The 21,221-nt window shown below is 43.6% G+C and overlaps 1 long non-coding RNA gene across 1 annotated transcript; it reads left to right on the top strand.

The window, feature by feature from the left end:
- Positions 1-4,480: 4,480 nt before the first annotated feature.
- LOC311585977 lies at positions 4,481-19,605 on the top strand. The gene is made up of 3 exons (XR_014775414.1): positions 4,481-4,524; positions 16,575-16,641; positions 19,560-19,605. It is a non-coding gene; the product is annotated as an uncharacterized lncRNA (long non-coding RNA).
- The last annotated feature ends 1,616 nt before the right edge of the window (positions 19,606-21,221 follow it).

Raw genomic sequence — 21,221 nt, 5'->3', positions numbered from 1 at the left:
TTTAGACTACAGACCTTTACTTTAAACACTGATGCTTCCTATCTCACTTTTCCTTAAGTAGAAATGGGAAGATGGTGTGTGTATAATCAATCTTACAAAATAGAGGACTAAGGGAAATTCTAGTCACAGAAGAACCAAGAAGACTGATGGGAAGGGTAGCCATGAATCCCCAGAGATTCCATAAATTTACATGCAAAGTATTGTTTAGGTGGTTCATAATATTACCTGAGGAGTCACTAGAAGCCAGGCCCTGGTCTAAATAAGTCCTGAAACTCAGGGAGATAAAACAGATTGCTTATGAGCCAGGCTTAGCACTGAGTCTTTCTAGACATACAGATGGATGCAGAGCTGTGAGGCCAGTCTGAAGCAGGAGTTAGACTCTCAAGGGTCTGTTGCAGCCAGCCCAAGAATTAAATAGAATATGTGAACTCTGTGAGTTCAGAAACCATACGGAGAGGATGGCCCCACCTTCTCCAAATAACTTTTAAAAAGGCATCTGTTTCTCCAGTCTCAACCAGTTTATTATCTCAGCTAGACACAAAGATGCCCCTTCCTAAAAATCACTGGGAATGGAAAAGAATGAACGAAAAACCTACTAGAGCCTTGTCCCCAGCTGAGAGGTCAGAGCCTAGTAGCTCTGGCAGACCGAGGGAAAAGAGTGAGTTCGTGTTGGGTCTGGGCACTGTGGAATTTGGATGGGGGATGGGAAAATGAGGCAATGTTGAAACTAATGAAAGAAGCAAACAAATCTGAAACTCTACAGGCCACGAGTCCTATTCTGCGGGGAAGTGATGTTGGGAATTGAACCCAACATCATTTTCATTTTAAAGTTAATAATAGCTAAAATAAAAGTGGGATGTCCAACAACAGGAAACAGTTAATGCCAGCCTCCCAGGCTGCCAACCTAGAGGCTTAGCTTCCATTGCTCCACCTCTCAGAAAGGTCAGGGACAGCTTTTTTGTTAGCATTAACTGGCTAGCAAATGATAAAACACAGGTGAAACATTGAGAACTGGGTTTAACACAAAATAAGCTACTTTGACTTTGTTGCCTTTCAACAATTTTCTTTCAGGTTGGGTCAGGTGTTAAATTACATCAAAATCATAGATGTTCCCAGCATGACGGCTAAGCCTGGTCTATACAAAGAGACACACAATGTTTGGGCCATTCCTCCAACTGTAGCCCTCACATTCTCCTAAATTTCCCAGAAGCTCTCCTGCCTCCATGTCTGCTCAGCATGTTCATTACCACAGTCCTCTCTTTAGACTCCTCAAAACGGACACTCTTGATCTTCAGGTGGTAAAGCTGAAAGTTAGAGACAGATATTTTAGGTTGGGGTTGAAGATCTATGTATATTACCTCCTCTTGGACCTGTTCCCATAAGACGTTGCTTTCCACCATTGGTGACAATGGATGACAAGTCTCCCAGATAATGATCCTCGACTCAGAGACCCCTACTGACCCTGAGGTTGCAGCATGCATGGACAGTCGCTAAAAGGATCTCTTCTTTCATTCATGATCTCCAATATTAGACTCACATTCTCAGATAAAAACAGGAAAAAACCTCTCTTTTTTTTCTCCTTTATTAATTTATTCTTGTTACATCTCAATGATTATCCCATCCCTTGTATCCTCCCATTCTTCCATCCCTCCCATATTCCCCTTATTCCCCTCCCCTATGATTGTTCCTGAGGGGGATTACCTCCCCTGTATATGTTCATAGGGTATCAAGTCTCTTCTTGGTAACCTGCTGTCCTTCCTCTGAGTGCCACCAGGTCTCCCCCTCCAGGGGACATGGTCAAAGATGAAGCACCAGAGTATGTGAGAAAGTCATATCCCACTCTCCACTCTACTGTGGAGAGTGTTCTGTCCATTGGCTAGATCTGGGTAGGGGTTTAAGGTTTACCACCAGTATTGTCCTTGGCTGGTGCCTTAGTTTGAGTGGGACCCCTGTGCCCAAATCTGCCTATCATAATGTTCTACTTGTAGGCTTCTAGGACCCTCTGGATCCTTCTACTTTGCCATTCTCCCATGCTTCTCTCATCTAGAGTCCCAATGGGGTGTCCTCCCCTCTGTCTCAGTTTCCTGGTAAGTGAAGGCTTTTGTGGGACATGCCCCTTGGGCTAATATGCAGATATAAGTGAGTATATACCATTTGAGTCTTTCTGCTTCTGAGTTAACTCATTCATTATGATTATTTCTAGCTCAATCCATTTATCCACAAATTTCGGGAATTCCTTGTTTTTAATAGCTGAGTAGTATTCCATAGTGTATATGTACCACAGTTTCTTTATCCATTCTTCTACTGATGGACACTTAGGCTGTTTCCATGTTCTGGCTATTATGAATAAGGCTACTATGAACATGGTTGAGCAAATTTTCTTGTTGTGTGCTGGAGCATTTTCTGGGTATATTCCAAGGAGTGGAATAGCTGGGTCTTGAGGAAGCCCTATTCCCAGTGGAAAAAAATTCTCAACCACTTTTATTTTAAAGATGGGAAGATTGAGACCCAGAAGAAAAGTGTGAAGCATTTACTAAGCATCTCTTATATGGCACCTCAAGGGACCACACTTAAATCTAACTTTATAAAGAGCATGTGAGGTATGCAAGGTCACCTATCTGCTAATGGCTGCATCAAGACTCATTCAGGAATGTCAGACCTTCCCAGAGTGACGTCCCCCCCCCCTAGCATTTATCAGGCATGAAATAAAGGTCCCATGTAATCTGTTTTCCATGTATTAACTGACTCCATATGTCTACCAGCCCTCAACAGTAATTACAATCACTCTCTCTGTACAGGTGAGGGAAGTAGACAGGAAGAAGACAGGTGACATTTCCTTCCTGAACTGGACAACTACAGAGGCCAAAGGCTGAGAGTCTAATTCAGGCAATCTGCCTCTAGAGCCCACAATCCAAACAGCTGTACCTGACAGCCACCTCCAACACACGCCTCTCTTTAATCTTCTGTTAGGTCTACAAGGGCATTGGGCTTTAATGGAGCAACGCTCTCCATGCAAGTGAAAAATAAAATCAATTAGGAGGTGCCAAGCACAGGTCTCACAAGCCTTCAAACTGATGGCACAAAGACTTCGCGCGGACCTTCAAAAGTTCTTGCTTCTCCCTAAGGGTCACTGGCTCTGGCGCCATGGGCACCGTTAGCATAATGACAACCCTGCCTGCTGCCTCAGCCCAGTGCTGCCAGTGCCTGAGTGGCTGCCTCTGACAGCCCCCTCTCTGCCGCATGTTCCACTGGACTGCACACACAGCCACATTCACCCACTGTAAGAAATCCATTCAACAACTAGCATTCTCTGACCCTTGTAACCAGCTTTCCAGAAAGACACATGAGTCGCTGCAAACTGGCCTGATACTCAAAAAGCAAGAAAGCAATAAACACATGGCAACATGGACAAGCATGACAGAAAAACATCAAGGCTGTTGTCCCCCCTGTGACAACATTCATTTGTCCATTGCACATTCTGTTATCAGAGTCTCACCTTCCCAAACTCGTTCATTTCTAAGCAAAGATGCCAGAATTCTACTGAATAGCCAAGCATTTCTTTTTACTTCTTTAAATTTTTAAAAAGAAGAGTTGGGCATGGTAGCACATGCCTTTAATACCAGCACTTGGTAGACAAATGAAGCCAGATCTCTAAGTTCAAGACTAGCAAAATCTATAGGACAAGTTCTGGGCCAGCCAGCTACACAGAGAACCTCTATCTCAAAAAAAAAAAACAAAAACAAAACAAAACAGAATTTAAATAAAATTATTAAGATGTGTATTTTACTTCTACAAGAAAAAAAAAGGAATTGCAGTCACTTTGTACATCAGCCACAGGTATTTTCATCAACTTTTGAAGATGATTTCAGACAAAACAAAAACACAAAATACTTCCCATAAACTTCTATACATAATCTGCCTGTGAACAAGCAGGCTTGGGAATTAGAGTGAGTCTCATCCCATCCTGCCATTTGCTAAGTGTGTGACCTTGGGTAAGTGCCCTGTCTTGGCCATCTCACTTTCTTCTTCTGTAAAGTAAGGATGGTACAGTTACCACACCCATGTGATGGGCTTGCGGAAGGACCAAGTGAGGGTTGTGGGTAAAACCTTGCATATATGCAGTTGTTATTAGCATGGTATCATCTGTTTCTACTGACTAGTAAATATGTCATGTTTGTTTGAATTGCTAAGATTAGAAGAACTTGAAGCCGCCTGAGACAAAAAGAGAGACAGGGAATTACCAGCTTCCACAGGTGGATGTATATAGGTGATGCTGACTCCAGCTCACCTGGCTCCAGGAACTCTGACAGCAATAGAATCTGCCGCTGCTCTGTATTCGTTTCAGCTGTGGCCTATGATTTGTCCTCGCTATCTCAAGCTTCCTGGCTACACAGTTTCCAAGGCCAGTTCCTTCTATCACAAGCTACAAATGAGCCAGAGATCTGCCGCCTACACCCTCAACCCTCATCGCCAACTTCCAGAAGTTGGATGTCATGGCACGCCCGCAATCCCGGCCTTGAGGAGGTAGGAGGATCACCAGCTGGAGGCCAGTATGGGCTATGCCGAAGGGAACCAAAGGGGGAAAAAAAACACTTCGAGAGAAGTTACATGCCTTCCAACAGTCATAGAAATGGGAAACATAGTTAGTGACCCAGAAGAACCAAACGGAGTTGAAACAAGTTCCTAAAGGAAGGGGAAACTTTCCAAAACAGCAGGTGTTCATTATACCTGTTAACAAGAAACAAAGATTGGACTTGCCCCATCGAACCCAACGACCCTACCCAGCAGGAAGTAGCTAAAGAGAACTATGCCCCCCCTCCCTACTAACCTTCTGTCTCTCCTAACTGGTGTTGAGATGTTGGAAGGGATTGGGGTGAGGGGAGGTAAAGGCATAAGAAACCACAATAATAGGACAGGCTCCATCTTCCTGCAGAGTATAACATCTCTCAACATGTGGAGGAGAACTCCAGTGGATCATCTCTGGGCAATTAAGTCCTTCACCCCCAAAGTGACCCATGTTACTGGGTTCACAGCCCGTTAGCTTGGCTCACCTGCAAATAACTGAGGAAAGGCACCTCTTTATGTGCCTTGGGAAAAATCAGGTATGTGTGAACACTTGCCGGTCCCCACTGAAATCAACTAAAATGACACACTATGCTATGTAAACCATGGTCTGACTCTGAAATATTAAACAGACCTAATGGGAAAGACAGGCAACGCATTGTTAATACAGCTTGGCCTCACTCAGCATCATCCCCCAGCGAGCATTAGAAATACTCACCAAAATCTTCATTATATCCTGACAGAAATTAAGTTAATTTTGTATCCAGCCAATTTGCTGAAGGTGTTTATCAGCTGTAGGAGTTCTCTGGTGGAATTTTGAGGGTCACTTATGTAGACTATCATATCATCTGCAAATAGGGATAATTTGACTTCCTCCTTTCCCATTTGAATACCCTTGATCTCCTTTTGTTGTCTTATTGCTCTGGCTAGAACTTCGAGTACTATATTGAAGAGATATGGAGAGAGTGGGCAGCCTTGCCTTGTTCCTGATTTTAGAGGAATTTCCTTGAGTATCTCACCATTTACTTTGATTTTGGCTATTGGCTTCCTATATATAGCCTTTATTATGTTAAGGAAAGTGCCTTGTATTCCCGATCTCTCTAAAACTTTAAACATGAATGGGTGTTGGATTTTATCAAATGCTTTCTCTGCATCTAAAGAGATGATCATGTGGTTTTTTCTTTTCAGTTTGTTTATGTGGTGGATTACATTGATGGATTTCCATATATTAAACCATCCCTGCATGCCTGGAATGAAGCCTACTTGGTCATGATGAGTGATATCTTTGATGTGCTCTTGTATTCGTTTTGCAAGTATTTTATTTAGTATTTTTGCATCGATGTTCATAAGAGAAATTGGTCTGAAATTCTCTTTCTTTGTTGAGTCTTTGTTAGGTTTAGGTATCAATGAGACTATGGCCTCATAAAATGAATTTGGTAATGTTCCATCCCTTTCTATCTTTTGGAGTAGCTTGAAGAGTATCGGTATTAGCTCGCCCTTGAAGGTCTGGTAGAATTCTGCACTGAAACCATCTGGCCCTGGGCTTTTTTTGGTTGGGAGACTATCAATGATTGCTTCAATTAATTCCATTTGAAAGTTCAAAGTTTATTTTTTTCCTCTACTCTATTAGACAGAAACAACCTTCAAAATTTCAACTGTATTTAAAATCTTACTAGAGGGCAATTGTTAGTTCTCTGTAAAAGGTTTTTGTAAAAGTACGGGTATTTTTTTTTTTGACCTGTCTTTCTCCTTCTGTGATGTAACCTGGGGGAAAGTGCAGGTGTGTGCAGAGGCTTAGTTGTGAAGATGCTCGTTGCAGGCTGTGTGAAGCAGAGGAAGAAGCACTCTAAATGCCAGCAAGACTGCTGATAAATAAGGGAAAGCCGAGCCTCTCTGTGGAAACATACACAGCCATTCATAATCATATTCGGAAGGTGCATTTGTTAATGTGAAAATGGGTTTGTGGTGCATTAAATAGAGAGAAAGGGAGGCTATAAAGTGATGCACACACCACATATGCTTGGAAAGGTTCTACAAAGAAATATATGAAGGAATTAATAATTTCACTCCTGTGTGGGTGTTTTTATTTTCTCCTTTTTGCTAGGCCTTTTAAAAACTATTATGGGAACTGCTGTTTAAATTATAAACAAGTAATCTCCTTGGGCCTATCACACACCCATCACAATGGGGCTTCTATCTTACGTACTGGCTGCAGCAATTAGGTTATACTTGGTCCAGACCATGCACAGTCACTACTGATGGCAATAACAGCAGGAACATAGTAGGAAATCATACTTCCAGCCCATAAACCTTTCACATTCACAACTGCATTCACAAGAGACATCTGGTCAAGCCTTTCCATCCTCACTTTACATCTGAGGTCCAGTGCTAGCGCAGCTGGTCCAAGAATGTGGATTCCATGAGCATCCAGGACTCTGACAGGCCATTGCCCAGTCCAGAAAGCCTTGCTGCCACTCATCAACACTGCAACGTTAAGTCCTGGTTAAACCCTTATCAGACAGCTGCCGCCTTCTGCACCACTAGCTACCCTGTGCCAACTGTGAGATGCAGTGCTTCTGAAGGTTAGTGCAGTTGGGACACATGGAGCAAAAAAATGCCTAACCTTTATTCTTTAGGAAACAGGGAGATATCTAAAAGTCCTAAGTAGTAGAATGCAGTGAGCAGAGCTATGTATGGAAAGGAAACTATCCCAAAATTCAGGATCAGTAGAGATAAGCATGACCAGATTATGCAGGGAAAATGAATCAATAAGAAGGCTGTCACTGTCATCTAGGCAAAAGAAAATAATGCTCAAATGGGGAAGAAGCACCTGAGTTATGGGTAGCAGCAGCAGCATTATGTATAATAGTTACACGTTGCTTTAAAAATGCCTCATTAAGTGATCCCATGGTTGTGTGAACATCATTGCATGTGCTAATACAAACTGATATTTCAATGGTGTCACCAGGAGCTATAACCTTATGTACTATCATCACATATGTGGACCATCACTAAATAACACATCATTATGTTGCACACAATACTGTTAGTAGTGGCTGCCATTTTGAGTATTTGTAGGCAAGATACTATGCTAGTGGTTTGCATAATGATCCCGTTCAATCTTCAAATTAAACCCACAGTGTGGGCATATGAATCCATAGTTGCAAGGTCTAGAAAGTGGGTCACTTATTCAAGCCCACATGTGTGGTATACAGCAATGATTCCAATTTGGGCCCGTATAACTTCAAGGCTCCTCCTCTGCCCTATCATGCTAGGAGTCAATAAAAGACAATGGTGACTAGCTGGCTGGTAATGATGGAGAGATAGGGAGTTATTTACAAAACTGTGGGGTGCCATGGGCTAGGCACATGGTCAAAGTCAGTAGACATGGAAAAGGGTGGGGACAAAATGTGAGTCTTTAGAACCCGTCATTGACAAAGTTGATGTTCTGAGAATAAGCAAGCTCATGTAGAGAGCAGGTAGCCTTGGATGAAACCTTGGGTAACGCAAATGCAAACAAATAAACAACCAAAACAGAGAATCGTCTTAAAAATTAATGTGTAATCCAAGCAAAAGAAAAATTATAAATAAATGAGGCCAAGGAAGAAAAGAGTGACAAACATTTCAAAGTCAGCGGATGGGTTCAATATTGTCAACACATTTGACAATAAGAAAAGAGGTGAGCATTTTTAAATAATTGCTACCTACCAAGTACTATACTAAGCACATTTAGAAAATTAACTCCTTGGATCCTCATAACAATCTCATGAAGTGGGGAAAATTACCATCCCTACTTTTCCAACAGAAATCTACCTGTCCAGGTGCCATGGCTTATGAGAGGAGGAACCAAGCAGTCTTCTCGAAATCAGTATTCACAGCCTCTGTTCTGTACTGCCTCCCTCCGTAATAACTAGTGCTTTAAAAGATGTATTTATTTTAATTTAATGTGTATGGCATTCTGCCTGTTGTGTATGTGTGCACCATATGTATGTCTGGTGCCTGTGGAGACCAGAGGACAAGATTGGATCCCTTAGAATGAAGTTATAGACAGTTGTAGCCAGTTGTAGTGGTACATGCCTTTAAACCCAGCACTTGGGAGGCAGGGACAGGCAGATCTCTGTGAGTTCGAGGGCAGCCTTGTCTACAAAACAAGGTACAGGACAACCAAGGATACATACAGAGGAGCCCTGTCTTGATGGGGGAAAGCTATAGACAGATATGAGTTGCCATATTGGTACTAGAAACAGAACCTGGGTCCTCTGTAAGAACACCAACTATTTGTTATCAACCACTGAGCCATCTCTCCAGCCCCTCTGTTTAATACTTTTCAAGCATTCAATACAGGCCAGGTACCATTCTAAATAAGAACTCGCAACAACTGCACTAAGTAGGTGCCATTATTCCTCCTACTATGCAGTTGGGAAACCTGAGTTATGGACCAATTACTTGCAATCAGACAGCTAGTAGGGCCATGAGGCAGGGTAGACTCATCCATGAAGAAATTAAGGAATTGTCAATAAGTAAGTGGGTAAAGAAGATCTATTCACAACCTAGTCTAGTCAGGAATTATAATCAAAATGAAAATCAAAAATGTAAAGTTAGAGATCAATGGAAATTCAAGAATTATGCCCACTGATGTAAAGCTTTAAGAAATACCTGATGCGCCCAGCAGTGATAGCACATGCCTTAAATCCCAGCACTTGGGAGATAGGGGCAGGTGGATCTCTGAGATCGAGGTGAGCCTGGTCTACAGAGTGAGTTCTAGGACAGCCAAGGCTACACAGAGAAACCCTACCTTGAAAAACTGAAGGAAAGGAAAAAGGAAAGGAAAGGAAAGGAAAGGAAAGGAAAGGAAAGGAAAAGAAAGGAAAGGAAAGGAAAGGAAAGGAACGAAAAGAGAAAAATACCTGGATGTCAATGCTAAGAACTCAAAAGGAAAGGGGCCTGCTCAACATCACAGAGGATAAATAGAGGGCAAGATGTTGCACCTCTGTCATTCCTTTCAGCTTTCTTACCTTACACCTCCCTGAGTATTTCAGACATCTTACAAATTCACTTCTAGGTGGAGGGAGGGGCATAATAGGAGGAGTGTGTGTGTGTGTGTGTGTGTGTGTGAGAGAGAGAGAGAGAGAGAGAGAGAGAGAGAGAGAGAGAGAGAGAGAGAGAGAGAGAGACTGTGTGCCCACATGCTCATGTGTATAGGCCAGCGGAGAACATCAGTGTCCTCAATCACCCGCCACCTTATTCCCTTTTAATAAGGTCTCCCTGAACCTTGAGTTTGTCCTTTTGGCAAAACTAAGTGGCCAATGCTCGCAGGATCCACCTGTTTCTGTCCCCTAGACATTCCTGGCTTTTACACAGATACTAGGAAAACAAACTCAGGTCCTAATGCTTGCACAGCAACCACTGGGAGTCATCTCCCCAGCTGCTGGTCACCTCCTCTTCTAACCTGCAGCATATTCTGTTTCTGGAAATTAATGCAAATGAATAGAATTGAGCTAATCACTGCCTAACTTATACAGTCTCTATCGCAATGCACTCAGAACACAGTCATCTCGGGATACACAGGAAGAGGTGCAGGAGGAAAGCCTTGCTCTATTATTTATAGAATCAGGGCTAATTGAATTAAGTTTTGACAGAAAGCATTCAATTTCTCTGACAGTTGCCACCCTCTTCTCCTACACCCTAGATCTCCTGGTAGTAACTGATTCCACTCCATCTTTCCCCTTGATATATTAGGGCTATAAAATAAGGAGTGAGCAAGTCACCTTCAAAGAGGTCTTTTGTCATTGCAATAACTAGAAGTAATTTATGGGCCCCCCAGAATCATGGGTTCTCTGTCTCTGTCTCTCTCTCTCTCTCTCTCTCTCTCTCTCTCTCTCTCTCTCTCTCTCTCTCTCTCTCTCTGACTCGGCAAGTGGATGAAACCCAGATGCTGGCAGTCAATCAGAAGGTCACAGTGACTCTGAACGGGATCAGTCTTCTAGAACCTGTGATGATGAGGAAGCACCAGTGTTCACACTCAGAGGAGCAGTCAGCAAAGACGTTATACTGACACTACCACGTGCGTGTTTGGGGTTCAACTCTTCTTTTCCGGTGTCCTGGGGTATCTTCCCTACACCTATCCTGAAACTGTCCAGGTCTCCCTCATCTTTCAAGGCTCAACTTAATTCACGCATTTTCTAGGAAATCCTCTGTGATTAACCAAGCCCAGAGTGTACATAATATACTCCAATGCTGCAGTTCTCTTGATTCTTTTTTTTTTTTTTTTTTTTTTTCCGAGACAGAGTTTCTCTGTGTAGCCTTGGCTGTCCTGGACTCACTTTGTAGACCAGGCTGGCCTCGAACTCACAGCGATCCGCCTGCCTCTGCCTCCCGAGTGCTGGGATTAAAGGCGTGCGCCACCACGCCCAGCTTCTTGATTCTTATTCTCCCTTGATATATAATTCTTGTTCACATGTGTAGACCCTCCAGATAAGATTTTCATGAAAACAGGTTTCATCTCAACTGCCAATCCCCAGTCAGTTGTGGTTTCTCAAAACATTTAAAGCTAGATTATTTTTATTATTAAAGGGACTTTTATAATACATCATTTTGTTTCCTTGATTTTCCTATTACATTTAGTTATTTATTTTGAGGATGTGTGGGGGTCTGCCATGGCGGATATGTGGAGCTCACGGGAGTCAATTCTCTCATTCCACCATGTGGATTGTGGGATTAGTTTGGTAGCAAGTGCTTTTATCCTCTGAGCCATCTCACCATCCCAGAAGAGAAAGGGCTTTGCCACATCAGCCCTCTACTGTTGCTGAATCTTAACATGCTAATTAATGCCTTAGTAATTCCATGTAGCCGTGGCACTGCTAATGATTTCTAACGCGTTTGAATCTTCATATTAATGTTGATGAATTTCAAAGTTTTTGAAGACTTCATGACCTTCCCAAGGGGAAATAGTTGCACTGTAAAGATTACAAAGTACTTGTTTAGAGCCTGCCTAATAATGTAGGGACCAGAGAAGGAAGTCTCCTGTATTAGTTACTTTTCACATTTCTGTGGCCAAATGCCTGGCAAGAAACAATGTAAGGGAGAAAGAATTTATTCTGACCCAATGTCTGAGGGCTCATCATCCATCATGGCAGAGAAATCACAGCGGCACATGGCTTACATGGTGGCACAAGCCCATGGACGCATACTTAGACCTCAGCAGAGCAACAGCCCGAGAAACACTAATCCCAAAGCAAGCATTGCCTAGAACCCTCAAGGTCTTTGGCTCAAACCCCAGCAAGCCTCCTCTAGCTAAGCTGCATCTGCTAAAGGCTCTGCAACCTCTGAAAACAGTGCCACCAGCTAGAACTCACTACCCAGACACATGAGCCTGTGGGGATCGTTTCACATTCGAATCATAAAAAAGCTAGCACTGCCACCCACCCGCCATAAGCTAGGCCGTCTCATAATCCACATAGCATTCCGGTTCAACTTCAAATTCCCCCATAGTCTTAGAGTTTCAACATTTTTTTTTTAAAGCCAAGTCTAAAGTTTTCTGAGACTCGAAAGGAAACACTTAACAGTAAGGTCCTTTAAAATCAAAACACAAGGTATACAGGGGTGTACAGTAGCAGAGCATACCCAATCCCGGCCTAGAAATAAAAAGCAAGAAGAGAGCTAGGAAAGATGAGAACAAAGGAAAACCAACACCCAATGGGCTAAACACCAGATTCTGTAGTTCAATGACCAGCCTCTAGGGCTCACTGTGGCGTCGTCTAGATGCCTCCAGCCCACGTGACCTAGGCTGCTTCTGGCACAGGGTAACCCGTTGGGAGCCAACTTCACAGGAGAGTACTGCTTTCTTGGCAGCTGTTGCATGGTCTCAGCATCTCCAACATCTCCATTGAAGCCTAGGCTTCCCCTTCGAAGCTTCATACACTGCCCTCTCAGGAATATCTGAGTCTGCTACAAGCTTCCATGGCATCCTCACTTTGGGGTTTCGGTTTTTTGTTTGGTTTTTTTTTTTAATAATTTTTTTCTTACAATTATTCTCATTAAGGCTTGTTGTACCCTAACTTGCCCTCCCTACTTCTCCTCACACTTTAGTTCTCTCTTATTAGAATGTAAACAAGCACCCAAAGAAATAGTAATAAAAGAAACCAAACAAACTAAAATAGAACAAAACAAATAAACAGAAAAGTGGGAGGAGCACAAGAAACAAATATGTAGACATACTCCTGCACATAGAAATCCCATTAAGACAAATTTGGAAACCATAATATATAAGCAAAAGATCTGTAAGGGGGGAAAAAAGACAGACAAAGCATTGTAAGACCCAAAGAGGGGATAGGAGTGGGGGCAGGGGGGAAGCGTAGAAAACAACAGAAAAAAATAAAAATTCTCCAAAAACTTGAGTTCATCTTGTGTTAGCCATCTACTGCTGGGGCATGGGGCCTGTATACCCAGTGAGACTCCATTGGAGAAAATTAATTTTTCCTTTGTGAGTGGCTATCCATTGGAGAGAGCCTCTGTGTTAGGAATGGGGCCTTGCATCTACTTCCCCTCTCAGCACTGGGACCCCATCTGGATTAGACTGGCACAGGCCCTGTGCGTGCTGCCACAGTCTCTGTGTGTTCGTGTGCGCAGCAGTCCTACTATGTCCTAAAAGACCTGTCTCCATTGGCTCTTATAATCTCTCTTCCTCTTCTGCCTAGTTCCTTTTTAGCATAGTTCTCAGAGTCCTAAGGGGAAAAGCATGGTGGAGAATCTCACTTAGGACTGCCACGCTTGTGTTTGTATACGTCCAAGTCCTACCAACAGTTTCAGATGCGGCCTGCCCACCTTTCACCACAACTGAAGCAGGCTCCATGTGACCGTGCCTTTAAGGCACACACCCTTGAGGAAAGTTCCAGAGGCAAATTAGAATACTAACATTTCCCAATACACACACATACACACACACACACACACACACACACACACACACACACACACACACCATGGAATATCCTGATGTTAAGAAAGCCACCACATGTGTCCAAAGACATTCTTTTCAATGAACATATCTTTAAAATCTTAGTCAGATATTATAGTGTTCCAAAATGATGCAGCATTTCATCCCATGACACACAACGAGCGTTCACATGAGCTGAGCAAAGGCGATCAGTTTTATAACAGAGGAGAGCTGAAGAGAACAGAAACAGGGAGTGAAGGGTGGATGGGTCGGTTTTTTTTAAAGCTGCTTCCCTTGTCCAGGCAGGAAGCTGAACAATGCGGAAACACATAGTGGGTTGGCATCAGGTCACTTCAAGGATGTTTTGTTTTGTTTCTTTTATTTTGGTTTGTTCTTTTTATTTCTTTTTTTTTTTTTTTTTTAAAGATAAAAACAAGATGGAAGCAGCTCCATCCTCATGCTGACTGAAGCTAAGCTAAGTGCTCAGAAGTTCAAGCAAACCTCTCAGGATCGGTGCTGTGGGAGCTGTAGGGAGAGTTCAGTTCTTTGGCCTGAGTCCAAAGCAATGCATGTATCTAATACAGAATAAATACAGGAATTTATTGGACGTAAGTTTAGAAAATGTGAGTACGTTTCCCAATAATAAGACTTCTCAAAGCTTTTATGTCACTAAGAAACTTGCTAACTTCTGTAAAGGGCCCTAGAAGAAAAATAGTGTCACTTCATTGGCTCCAAACCATCTTCAACAAAAAGCATCTGTATCTTCAGAACATTTTTTTTAAATGCCTGTCACTTATTTGTATTTGTTTGGACTCATTAGTATACAAAATAATAGTTTTCATTATAACCTTTTATGCACTAAAGAATGAAGACAGTGTCTCCTGAATATCAGATAAGCTTTCTACCACAGACCAGCCACAGCCATTTTCCATATGTTATTTTGAGACAGAATCTGCCTCAGTTACCCTAGCTCACCTTAATTTTTCTCTGTAGACCAGGTAGTAGCTGGGGTTATAGGCTTAGCCACCAGGCTTAGCTTTGTTATGGTATTTTTATGTATATGTAACTTGTAATTAATTCTCTCTCTCTCTCTCTCTCTCTCTCTCTCTCTCTCTCTCTCTCTCTCTCTCTCTCTCATACAGATATAGGCCGGATCAAACCAGTTTAAAAGCAGGTTTGGTGTGCGAGGGAGTTTTACAGATCTTAGGTGAGGGGTGATGACGTGTCAGCTAGGAGCTGGGATTGTACTCATATATGGTCAAAAGCTAGGTTCCTGGGCAGGCACTCTTCAGTGGGTTGCCAGAAACAGGAGGTGAGAGGGCAATGACTTGTCAGCCCAGAGTTATCTCCGGAGCAGGTGAGGTTGAGGGAAGGAAGGCAAGCGAAGATTTCCAGCTTGTGCAGGGGCAAACAGGGGTTCCAACCAAAGTGTACATCGGTCACTTTTTCCCTTACTGCTGTTCATCTCCCCCACCCTACAGCCCACCTTCTACTACAATATAATTTTTATTCAACGTTTTAATGTTTTCCACCAATGAGAAAAATATGTGGCATTTAACTTTTAGAGCCTTGACTATTTCTTTTAGCATGATGATCTCCAGCTCTATCCATTTTCCTATAAATGCCATGATTTTATTCTTCATCATAGCTGAATAAAACTCCATTGTGTATATATACCAAATTTCTCTCCATCTGTTGATAGAGTCCTTCATCTTTATCTCAAGTTCAAGTTCGAGGTTCAAGGTTCAAGTTCGGGCTCAGTAAAAGTGGCCCTGTGGCCAGGTACAAGTCCTTGAATCCCAGCTTCACTCTCTAATAAGGTCTCTCCTAGGGCTGTCATGAGGATGGAGTGAGCTAAATCAGTGTTCCTACTTCATAGCAAAAAACAATGAAGGGGAGCTGATGTTAATTGCCCATGAAGAAGAAAGTCAGAGAAAATCTAAAGTCAGAGCAAATGTGGTCAGTTGGCCTCCCTGGGAAGCACGTTCTGAGATGGAATACAGTATACAGGAGGGTTATAAAGGAATCTTTGGGTGGCCAACACCAGTGTGAGCAAGGGAGTAAAAAAGAAACTGTCTCCAAGATAACCCACAGAAGCAGCCAACCTGAGCCCATAGGGAGCCTACACGGGACTGAGCTAGGCCACAGTGGTACGGTTGTGTAACTTGATCTTCTTGTGAGACTCCCAACAGTGGGAGCAGGCGACGTCTCTGACTCTGTTGCCTGCCTTTGGGACACCTTCCCCATACTAGGTTGCCTTGTCCAGCCTTAATAGAAGAGGAGGTGCCCAGTCCTACTGCAACTTGATATGCCCTGACTGGTTGAAATCCCTGAGGCCACCCTTTTCTGGAGAGAAACTATGGAGAAGTGAAGGGGGCAGGGGCTGGGAGAAGACAAGAGAGCAGAAACTGCAGTTGGGATGTAAAATAAATAATATTTAAGCTTAAAAAAAAGAACAAGAGATAGAGAGAAACTGTCTCTGTGGTGTAGCTCAATGTCAGCCAATCTAAAACTGCCTGGAGCCCAACCGCCATTTCAGAACCCACCCCTCCACCCCGCTCCCACCCCCACCCCTCTCCCCCCCTCAGCCCCCCACCCCTCCAAATCCCAAACCCCCACCCCTACCGCCACTAGCACTTGCCCAAGTTGGGTGAGGAATTTAGGCCCTTACAATTGATGTGACCAGGAAAAGCTCGTCCGGGGAAGGACTTACTTTAGGTAATACAACTCTCTGTGATTCAAGGAGCTTTCCAAAGAGCCACCAACACTTTCAACAGCCAGAGCATGACCCTCACTCAAGGTAAGCCGAATAGCACACACCGTACCCTGCAGACAAGATCTTCCACACAAATAAATACATAAATAAATATTCCAAAAGTAAAACAAAGCAAAACCTTCCTGTGACCCCTGGGAAGAAACAAAGAAGTCTGCAGACATCAACTGAGTCTAGTCATTTATCCATTCGTCGCTTTTTAATGCCTGCCATATGTCAAGCCCTGAGGTGTGGAGCCTCTGAAGCAGTCCCTGTGTCTATAACAATCACAATAATCATGTTTTCTCTTTACTGCTTCTACAGGATGAAAATGAAGATGGGAAGACAGAGAAGAGATATCAAATCACTTGAAGCCAGGATATATTCTCAGGTGATCTGTCACTTGTCAACCCAGTATGAAAAGGTGTTAATTTGAATGAAGAAAGGGGCAGAGCAATTTCTTCCCTTAGCCATACATCACGCTGTTCTCCTGGTGACCTAGCAGGCTTTGGCAAACTGTGTACACTGCACAAAATTGAATTCCCCAGGTTTGGGGAAGCCTAGGCAGGCTCGCGGTACATGAGGATTTATTGCTTTGCTCACTTAAAATGCCTCCCACTAGATTTGCTGTGCCCTTCTCCCCCTGCCCATGGCCCCAAGTTAAGCACTGCCAGGGTGGAGCAAAGGTTAACAACACACCAAATAAACCAAAAACAGCCCCCCAAGAAGACAGGCCCCTGCGTCGCGGCAGCAACAAGAGCTTCTCCCCACCCCTCAGATGCTTGGCTGTGACCCTTCCCCCCCCCCCATTAGTACCTTCAGACCTTGGTTCCTGCCTCACTCTACAACTCTTTTCTGTCATCTCATCTTGTCACATAATCTGTTGTCTCGCGGCCCCTCAAGCATTGTTCTTTATCTTAGTGCCTGCTTTGCCATTGAACTCATCCTTACATGTTGATGAGGTTCAGGACGTGAGATGGATAGTCACCGTGAAAGCTGAGACTACATCTCCTCACCGTGTGCCTCTTTAACATGGGGTTATTTTGAGTTGGTTATTTTTAAAGGAGGAGAAGGCACAGGAGAATCTCTGAAAAACAGGGTAAGGGGATAGATAGCCTTTTGTAAAGGCTGGGAAACCACAGCATTTAAGCCCAATTTATAAGACAATTCTGTGGCCTGTTCATGACAGTTCACTCTTTGAGACTTCCCTGAATAGTAGGACATGTTTATATGTAGCTCTACTTTTCCTAGTTTCTGTTACCTGAGGCAAGCCACAATACAAAAACGGTTCCACAGAAAATTCGAGAAATAATTCCTAAGTTTTACATTATTCACTTTCAGAGGAGTGTGAGGAAGTCTTCTCTGTCCTTCTCCATCCTGTGCAGTACATGAATTGTATCACTGATTAGTGTGTTCCTGCCTCACATGATGCCCACCTGTTGTGTAGCGTCACCAGAAGTCTCTTCCTATTCACCTCCAGATAAAGCGGGTCACATCAGACAAGAGCAGGAGAGCTACCTAACTCTAGCTCACTTAACCACTGAGTTTATTGTGGGTTACATACAGGAGCATGGGTGAGCAACCCATGAACAGCTACACCACCCAAGAGTGTAGCAGCTGGCAGTCACATATGCATCCCCTAAGAAGCAGCAGGGCCTTCTCTCCCACTTCCTGTTCTGAGAGAACGTGAATAGACTCAATCTTGGGGGGTAATGTGGGGTGAGCACATGTAGCTGTCATGTTGGTTTTCAGATGACTGTTACAGTACCACATAAAAGTGTTTATGTAGAAGTAGTCCTTCTTTTACTTAATCTGGGAGGCACCCTAAAGTGCTTCCTATAAACAAAAATGTGGATGCTCTCAACTGAACCAAGCATGGCAGTTCAAGCTTGTAATCTCTGCACTTGGGAGGCAGAAGCTAGTGGATAGATGTGAGTATGTAGCCATTCTGAGCTACATAGTGAATTCTAGGCCAGCATGGGTTATGTATATAAGAACCTCACAGACAGACAGACAGACAGACAGACCGACGGATGGACAGACAGAATCTTGGGCCAATAAGATGGCTCACTGGATAAATGCACTTGCCACCAAGTCTGACTTGAGTTTAATCCCCAAGATCCACATGGTAGAAGGGAAGACCCAACTCCCAACTGTTCCCCTCTAACCTCCACATGTGTACCATGGCATGCAAGCGCATACACATATGAGCACCACACGCGCACGCGCACACACGCACACGCACACGCACACACACACACACACACACACACACAAATAAATAAATGAATGTAGTAAATTCTTTTTAATTTTCTACCAAATAAAAAATTTCATATCTTGATGTCTGGGTCTATGATAAGGAAAAGCTTCTGTCTATGGAACTGAGAATAAAGTGGGAGGCCTGACCTTTCCTGAAGGGAAATGGAGGATGGGGGGGCAGGGAGATAGGGGGTGTTGGGAGGATTGAAGGGAGAGGAAACTGATGTCAGGGTGTATTGGATGCGTAAAAAAGAAAAGGAGAAAGATCAAGGAGAAAGGATTAAGGGTCTCTGCTAGTTCTGCTGTTATACTTTGGCCTCCAAAGTCACAGCCTGGGGAGTAAGTGCTTACTTAAGGTGGAAAAGATGCTGGATTTGTGGGGTAAGATATAAGCAGGAAATCCGTTCTAACCAATGGAACATACTATGTCCGAAAGCACTGACGCCACGTGAAGCCTTCAGCGAGTCTTCCCTAAAAAGTAATTCCAATGGTTGTTTACCTTTTCATAATATCTTATAAACATTTTTCTATTTATTACATGAAGTTGCTGCTAATTCCTTATTATGTGCCTGCTCTGTGGCTTAAGCCAGAGGTTCTCAGCCTTAATACTGTGACCCCTTAATACAGATCTTCATATTGTGGTGATCCCCAACCATAAAATAGTTTTCGTTGTTACTTCATAACTAACTTTGTTACTGTGGTGAACCGTAATGTAAATGCCTGACATGCAGGTGGCCATAGGTGACTCCTGTGAAAGGGTCATTGCACTGCTCCCCAAAATGGCCATGGCCCACAGGTTGAGAACCACTGTGTTAAACCTTATCACAGTATATAATGTTTGTAGTAGTTTGGATGAGAATGAGTCCATAGACTTGTCTGCTGGGAGGCTTGGTCACCAAGGAGTGGAACTGTTTAAGAGGGACACAAGGATTGGGAGGTGTGGCCTTGTTAGAAGAAAAATGTCACTGGGAGTGGCCTGTGAGGTTTCAAAAGCCCGGGCCAGGCCCACTGTTTCTTTCTCTTTCTATCTGCTTGTGGATCGGGATACAGAGCGCCATGTCTGCCTGCGTGCTCCCATGCTCCCCGCCATGACGATAATGGACGAAACCTCCGAACTGTAAGCCAGCCCCGGTGAAATGTTTTCTCCTGTAAGAGTTGCTGTGGTCGTGGTGTCTCTTCACAGCAAGAGAACAGTGACTAAGACAATATTATATATAGGGCTTATAGTTTCAAGCATCTACTTGAGTTCTGGCAACATATCCCCTGAGATTAAAAGGGAGGCTGCTGAATCTCCCGGGCGTAGAGAAGATATGCACGTCATTAGACCTCTGCTGTCCCCTTGTTGATTTCTTTTGTAACAGAGAATCCCAGCTACAAACTAGAGAGGGGAGGTAAAAATATTGGTTTTCCTCCCCCACAGTGTCCTGTGGGGTCAGTAAATCCCTTGCAGCTAATATTTTGCATACAACCTGTTCTGTTTCACAACTGGCCAAGAAACAGGCATCAGAGAAAGAATAATGCCATTCCAGAGATAAAGACGTCAAGATGCAGAGAGGCGAGGCAACCTGCCTTGTCATAGTACAGAGCTGAAGACTCTCAGTCACAAGAAGCAGGCATTGGCAGTAGACCTGGCATCTGGTAGAATAATCGAATGAGGTCACAGAGTTGGGAGGAGAGGACTGGACAACACAATAGCCTCCCAAGGAGGCTCTCCATCCATATCTCTCTGCAAGCACACGATCTAATTTTAGCATTACCTGTGAAGTGAAAAGGGTATCTTTTTCCCTCTTGGTCCTCCCCATGATGTTAAAGCAATGAGTTAAAAACTTAGAATTAAGGGGTTTTTTTTCACTATTGTTTTTAGCCTTACTGTCCCAAGTGATCCTGAGAAAGTATGGCTTCCCACGCCTTGTCAGTGAACATCCCCATTTTAAGTTTGTTCCAGGCAGCCTTTTGAGAATGAGTGCTTGGCAAGTATTCATTAGGCACCTACTGTTTGTCTCCACGTTTCCTGAGCACCCACAGTGACCCAAGCACTGTGCTAAATGCTGAGGGCAGTGCTAAGGAGGCACAGCAGACTCGCACCCTCAGGGAGTCGTACAGTCTGGCAGGGCCCTGGTCATTAAACAGGAGCATACACGTCAGGATTTACAGTCGTTGCTCTCTGCAACTCTGCTGGTGGGAGTTTAAAATAGCACAGCCTTTGGGAGGGCGAGTTGCAGTAGCTATCAAAATTGTAAATGCATATACCATCAGATCCCAGAGACATAAAAGGGTAAAATAAAAAGCCAAACTAAACTAAACAGAAGACACTAAAACAAGGGCACAAAGTTTTGAGTGTTATAGACATGAGTACAGTCACAGCAACACTGTTGGTAATATAAAAGAGAGAGGATGAGAAAGAGAAGAAGAAGAAGAAAAGGAAAAGAAAGGGAGACAGGAGAGAGGGAAGGAGGGGAAAGTGGTAAGGGGGGACTAAGAAGGAACTAGAAAAGTGAACATAGGTGGTAAATTTGATCAAAGCACAAGGGAGGGAGGAAGAAAAAGAGGGAGGGAGGGAGGGAGGGGAAAAGGGGGGACAGAAAGGAAGTTTGTTTCTTCAGGGGTACAGCCCCTGAAAGGCTATTCAACTCCAGTAGATGGTCAGACAACCGTGCGCACACTGGCAGCACTGAGTGGACTCAGTGGGCTTTCCTAAAGAGCACCTAGGCT

This window comes from Acomys minous (assembly GCF_964271855.1).
Source record: "Acomys minous genome assembly, chromosome: 16".
Taxonomy (NCBI): domain Eukaryota; kingdom Metazoa; phylum Chordata; class Mammalia; order Rodentia; family Muridae; genus Acomys; species Acomys minous.
The sequence above is the reverse complement of the archived record's forward strand: the minus strand, read 5'-3'. Positions and strand labels throughout refer to the sequence as shown.